The sequence below is a fragment of the Ursus maritimus genome, unplaced genomic scaffold (genome assembly GCF_017311325.1).
Source record: "Ursus maritimus isolate PB19 unplaced genomic scaffold, ASM1731132v1 scaffold_2, whole genome shotgun sequence".
NCBI lineage: Eukaryota > Metazoa > Chordata > Mammalia > Carnivora > Ursidae > Ursus > Ursus maritimus.
In genome coordinates, this window is record NW_024424452.1 from 33,619,077 (window position 1) to 33,626,546 (window position 7,470).

Below are 7,470 nucleotides of genomic sequence, written 5' to 3' on the forward strand. Positions count from 1 at the left end.
AATGGGTTTTCCTGTTGAACTCATCATCATTTTCTTAAGACAGTAACCCAGCCCACAGGAAAAATTTGTTTTTAATGGAGAAGTTAATGAACACACAACAGAAGGCAGTTTTGCTACTTATTAGCTTTTCTAACCGTTTTGAGCTTCCATCAATTACTCAGTATGACTGGTGTAACAAAATATATGAGTGTGTGTGTGTATGTATTTTTGTGTTTATGAAAAACGTATCTAAAGGGTTTAACATAGAGCCTGGATTTATAAGTCACTAGTCCATATGCCCAATTACAGTCTTCACTAACTGGCTTGAAAGTGAGTAATAGTGTGTATTCCTGTAGCCAGTCTCAAGAGTCTACAGATTTAAATACTCCAGAACACTTTCTGCCTACCTGTGGAAGAAGGGTATTTTTTAGTCTATAGCCACAAACAGCAATCCTGAACATATGACCTGTTCTAACACCCCCACATCGACACTGGGGTACTCATCAAACTTTGTCTGTAAGATGGATACAGCCTTCCCCCAAGGGCTCAAAAAAAGGCACGCCTTGGGGAAGAAACTGGCCAATCCCAGAAAAACATACCAAGAATTTATATTCCAATCTCTCCCCCGCCTTTTTTTTGTAAGTAACCTCTGCCAGGACCCCGAACAACGGGAAGCTCTCAACCTATTTTGGAGGCTTACAATTTCCCATCAGCTTCCTGTCGGAGAGCTCAAATGGTCCCATCCCCTTATATAAGGTTAACAGGTTTTAAGAAAAAAGATCAGCTCTGGTAATAGCAAATATAATGAAAAAGAAGAGCCACCGCCGATAAAGTCAGCCTAAGTCACTCTTTGAGGTCACAGGCCTCGAGGCTGCTTAAAGCTTTATCAATGAGTTCCAGGTTGGGTAGGCCTGGCAGATACTTCAGCCAAAAAGGAGCTTTGCTGGGTATCACATGGGCACAGCATCATCAAAGGAATACCTCAAGCAAAACACCCATGCCAGCCTACCTTTTTACCCTGGAAGGTTCATTTTTGTTCCACTGAAATCCATCAATAGTAAGAAACACTGTGTCTCTCTCTCCCCACCACCTTCCCCAGTGGACTTTCTGCACATGGTTAGCAGCCATGGATATGCAGGCGAGCAAATGCAGTAACGTTCTTCTGGTAACCATAGGAATATTGTCTCAGCAGCGTAACTGATAAACACAGACAGGTAAACTCCATGCTGCTTATAAAATCTTATTTCTCCAGAGTTAAGATCTTTTATTCCAGTTTTATGGGGATATAATAGACATACCACATTCTATAGGTTTAAGGTGTGCAATATGATTTGATATATGTATATATTGTGAAATAAAGACCACAATAAGTTTAGTTAATATCCACTACCTCACACAGTGACAAATTTTTCCCCATGAGAATTTTTAAGATCTACTCTCTGAGCAATTTTCAAATATACAATATAATATTGTAAACTGCAGGCACCATGTTGTCCATCAGATACCCAGAGCTTATTCATCTTGTAACTGAAGTGTGTACCCTTTGACCACCTTCATCCAATTCCCTTACCCTTTACTCCTTGCTTCTGGCAACCACAAATCTATTCTCTGTTCCCATGAGTTGTTGTTGTTGTTGTTGTTGTTGTTTTTTTTTTTTTTTCCCCAGATCCACATATAAGTAGGATCTGTCTTATTTCACTTAGCATAATGTCCTCAAGGTCTATCCATGTTGTCCTAAATGGCAAGATTTCCTTCTTTCTAATGACTGAATGTCACTGTCTGTATATACCATATCTTCTTTATCCATTCAGCCATTGATGGACACTTGGGTTCTTTCCACCTCCTGGGTATTGTGAACAATGCTGCAATGAATATGGAGGCTCAGGTATCTCTTCAGGATTGTGATTTTTCCTTCAGATATATATATACAGAAGTGTAATTGCTGGATTGTATAGTAGTGATACTTTGAATTTTTTTGAGGAACGCCCATACTGTACAAGTTTATATTCTCAGCAACAGTGTATAAGGGCAGATATATTTTTTTCCTGGGCATCTTTATAATAGCTGGTCCAAGGTTTCCCAAATCTGTGGTTGTTATTGCTGTTTGGCTTTTTAGCTAGCACGTAATGAACACTAACCTGTGGCAAGCACATCCTGAAATGGGTTGCATGCATCACTTCTACAACAATCCTACGCAGTAAGTTTTATTATTATCTGTACTTCAGGGAAGAAGAAGCTAAGGTTCAGAAAAACAATTTAATTTTTGTTCCGGACATATAATTCATAAGTGGTAGATACAGTTATCAAATCCAGGTATATCTTTATTCATCAAACTATGAACTTTCTCTCTTGGAAACCCTAATGGCTTCCCAGCCCACTGAGGATGAAATCCAACTCACCACATAGCCCTGTTTGACTCATTCCCTAGTGACCATTCCTACCTACATTGTTCACTCCATGTTAGCCACACCAACCTTCTTACAGCACCTCAGAGGCAGTGGCTATGCCCACTGTCGGGTGTTTGCTGGCCTCCCTCTGCAAAGCTCCCTCCCCCCAATTCGGGTGTGGGTTCCAACCCCAGGTCATAACTGGGCTGTGCCCCCGACATGTAGTAATGCTCTACCATCTATTTTCTTTATTGTACTTATTATTTTTGGCACTTACAACATTGATCTTGTTTATTTTTCTGTCTCTACAACCACTAGACTCAGCTTCATGAAGGGAATGTCTTTCACTTGCTTTTTTTCTGTGCTGGATCCTCACCTAGATCAGTACCTGGCAGATAGTATCTGTCCAGTGACAAGTGGAGTAACTTAAAGAATGTGATGTCGGACTGTGCTTTTAACCTACCTCCCTATACCACTTGCCCTTTATTTGGGGTTATTTTTCCCAAAAAAAATATTTTGTGATAATGAGGGTTTTTAAAAAACATATGTCTACTTCACTTTCTTACAAGGTTCTGTCTTCCTTTTTCTTAAATATGCATTAAAAATACATTTTCTTCTCTTACTGCCTCCCTCCTCTCCCCCTCTCTTCCTCTGCCTTTCTCTCCATTTTCCTATTCAATGCACATACCTTTTTTGGTTTTATTCTATTTGTCTGTTTACTTTTCCTTATCTTTCTATTTACCTACCCCTTAACCTCTAATTCTCAGATCCACAATTTCCAAAGTCTATTTCAATTACTCTGGCTTTGACCTTCTAAATTTCTATCTGCCTTTGCATGTTAGGGTTTCTTTCTCTTTCCTTGTGCACGCACCCCCTCCCAGTATTCCCTGCCCCCCTTCTAATTTTATCCATATTGAACGTCTTTTCTTATTTATTTCCAGCCCCGTTGGCAATAACCAGCTAAATCCAAGTGCAGCCCTGTTCTCCCCACCAAATCCGTATATATTCAATAGGGTACATTTAAATGTTTTTATTAAAGTTAATGTTCACACATAGAGGATCACATATCATGGCTGTTGGGCCAAATGCCCCTGGGGGATAGAACTGCCCCTGGCTGAGCACCATTGCTCTAGAGGAAGGTCAACTTGATCATTAACAGGTCAAGAGATATAGATAACCTGCCATTCGGACATCCTCTCCATGATATGTTTCCATAAACCCCCACCCACCAATGTCAGGAATATAAACGTGACTACAAATACATAGGTACCTACCAGAGATGCTCTTGCTATCATGAGTGCTAAGAATCAGCTAGTTCTGGCATCATGTTAAATTTCTGATGCCTACTAGCCGTGATATTTGAAAAAACTAGTTAACCCAATAGAGTTTTAGCTTTCTGATCTGTGAAGTGGACCTATTACAAGTGTTTCCCTCATAGGGCTGTTCTGAGTATTAAAAAAAGGTCATGTAAGAAAGACACATCAAGCAGACCTTGCATAGAGTGAGGTTATGATTATCATCAAGCCAGATTATCAGATCACCATCGTCAACCTCATCTTCTTTTGAGTACAATCCCATTAAAAAGAAAAAGAAAAATTCACTCCAGGAACTGATGGACTGACTAAGCAAATAATATCCTCCCTCTTCTCCCAACACATTTTCTCTCTGCTCATCTCTGTTTTCCTTCTTTTGGGTGTGGGTAGAAGAGAAAGAAGAGGCAAAAGAAAGTAGCAGGAGGGCAAGGATGAAGAAGCATCCCCCATCTCTCTCTGTCAGGGACAGCGAATCAAAACTGAATAATACATTCAATGAGTTACTTAATTAACTGGGTGAAGGTGAAGCTGAAACAGCTGAGTTAAATAATGAGATGTCAAGCACAGAAGCTTAGACCAAGGAGGGATTTGAAAACACTCTTCCTGTCAGAAGAAACCACAGGATTTTTTCAGGCAGATGACACTAAGGGGGTTAATCTTTCCATTTTTGTCCTTCTGAAAGCAATGGTCTTTAAAAAAAAAAAAAAAAAAAAAAAAACCCTACTGAAATAAGGCCAAATGTAAAATTAGCATTTATGTAGCAGAGGTCATTAAAATGAGTTAGCCCAGGCCCTTTATAACATTAAGCCAGTACTAAAATGAGAATAAAAAATAAAAAAATAAAAAAATAAAAGGTCTGCTTAAAAGGATCTTAAATGGAGAGGCTGTTGCTAATAGCAAGGCTATCTCAGAAGGACTAATTAGGCTAGAAATAAATGTGGTTCAAAGGGAAAGGCTATTGTGTGATCCACCTAAATGTCAAATGGCTGACCACAAGACTCACCTGCTGTTAATTAAAATCGAGTTGTCATCCCCAGTTAAGGGGCTGTGAGCATCTCTCTCAATACTCTAAGAAGATTGCAGCCAGACACCCACCTTCCCCACCCTCATTCATCCTGCCAATTAATGTTGATTTTCATCTACATGTTTCGGGGTCAAAAGATGAAAGCATAACCTACTTTTTGAAAGCAAGACAGCTGATCCCAACTTAAGTATTTGTGACAGTATGAGTACTTAAAAAATAAAATGTGAATCAAGGCTGACTTTGAAAAATTGTAACCATTGGTACTCTCAGAGCAAAAAGTCGTTAAACATCCTCAATTAGACAAGAAACACTGTGTTTCTTCCCATTCATCTTGGACATTACATCAGTGGAGCCTTGCACATTTTATATGCTCATGTTCTTTCTGAAGACATGGCTAATAGGATCAGGTTACCTGTTCCCTAGGTCTGTAATTGCCAAATACAGGCCCACTGTCGCACACTTAGCAATTTTTGCCACTTCTGCATGCCACCGGTACTATTTATCCACTACAAATTATACACAGACACACATATCTATGCATGCAAACATAAATACACACATTCACTTTTTAATTTAAACTATCCATGTAGTCATAGGTTTAATATGCAAATTATTTTTAATACACATACAAACCATACATATCTAAACTTCTTGGAAATGATAGTTCTATATCTTCATAGAAATTCATGTCACACAAGTGCACCCAGCTGTCAGCTCTCATCAGATGGTGCACTTAAGATGTGTGTATTTCAATAGAAATCAATTTTACCTCAAAAAAAAAAAATGGACATAGTGAACTCTTGTTAAAGACCTGCTTCCTAAAGTGTTCAAAGTTGGAGGGTATTAGTGTTAACAACTCACTCTGAAATGTATAAAAACCAAAATAAGATGGACTGGTGATGGATAGATTATGATAAAACAAATACATTAAAATGTTAATTCTAGTATCTTGCTGGTGGGTATGAGTGTTCATGACTCTTTTGTCTTCTCTATATTTGAAAAATAACATAAGATGTTGAAAAAAGACATATGTGAAATTACAACCAAATGCTTATCCATACACCAAAGAAATAAAATTACACCTATCAGAACATACTCCAGTCTTAGCAGCACCCTGGTGGTCTACAGTGGTCTACAATCAATGAACTCTTCTTGGGAAGGTTGCCAAATTTTGAACAAGATACAAAATATACTTCCGTTACTTCTGAGTATACATTCTTAAAAGTGTTCTCCAGACAGCACAGGGAGCTGAGCAAGATATCTAAGCTGTAAAAGGCAGACTGTTAACATTCAACTGATATCCCAGAATGACGTCTGGTCTACTACAATCAGAACCAGAAGATGGGGGAACTTTGCCTCATGAACAAAGAAGGGAGTCTGATCAGGCTCCTACACATTTATGTTTAAACAGTGTGACCCACAGATGCCTTTATGAACACTCAGAGACAGGGCACATCACAGCAACAATTATGTTTTTATCGCTGTTGTCAGGTTTACTGATGTTTAGCGTGGGCCTTGAACAGAAAAAGGTTGAAGATAATCACTACTTTAGGGAGTGATTGTTTTACGCTACTCGGTATTACAGAATGTCTAAATGTTTCCTGTGAATATCTCCTTTTACAATGAGACACATTCAACTTTATTTAAACATTACCCTTGCCCTGTGGGACATACCTGTCTGTTCATAGTGTGGCTATAGCTTCATCTTCCACCAAATTTCCACCCTCCCTCCAGCTTCACGGAATGGCTGACCCTTCCCATTACCATGCCTTTGTTTTAGGAGGTCCTGCATATCTGTACATTTACTTCATTCACCACACATCATGGATTCTTAAGATTCCATGTAGGGGTTAACAATTCTCACTTTCTCATTCCTCCATGAATTCCCCTATGACCCACAGATTAGGGACTTACTCCAACCCTCTACTGTGTTAGGAGTGTTTTAGGAAGCAGGTGTGCTATCTTCTCCCTCACCCATCTACCTCAGTGGGGGTAGAAGGACTTTTCTGATAGGTGAGCTCTTCTCTCTATCTTCCTCTCCTCTCTTTCTCTGCCTGATACCTCCAAATGACACATATTTTTCTTTTCACCTCTGTTTCCTAAGCTCCCCTAGGATAGGTAAGCACACCTAGGGCAGGGCCCAGGGTCCCACCTTCTAGAGGCCAGCTTTATGCTCCAACTCTCTGAATTTCATTCCTCTGTGGTAAGAGGTAGAGTAATGCCCTCTATACTGCTCAATCAGTTCCACAGTCTAGATGTGGTTGTAGAGATAAAGGGGGTTGGGTGACAGAGAGCCAATTTCATCTTGGGAAAAAGCAACAGGATAGAAGCACAGACTCTGGGGGCGCCTGGGTGGCACAGCGGTTAAGCGTCTGCCTTCGGCTCAGGGCGTGATCCCAGTGTTCTGGGATCGAGCCCCACATCAGGCTCCTCCGCTATGAGCCTGCTTCTTCCTCTCCCACTCCCCCTGCTTGTGTTCCCTCTCTCGCTGGCTGTCTCTATCTCTGTCAAATAAATAAATAAAATCTTAAAAAAAAAAAAAAAAAAAAAGAAGCACAGACTCTGGAGCCAGACCATGTAGATTATACTCCTGGTTCTTTCACATTCCAGATTGGTGGCCTCAATTTTTGCCTCTGTGCCTCAATTTCTTCATCTTTAATATGGGGAATAGGGTTGATAATAATTGTTTGTTTTCAGGGTTATTATGATGATGAAGTGAGTCCTTTGTTAGTATAAAGTCCTTCAAAGTACATCTGACACATAATAA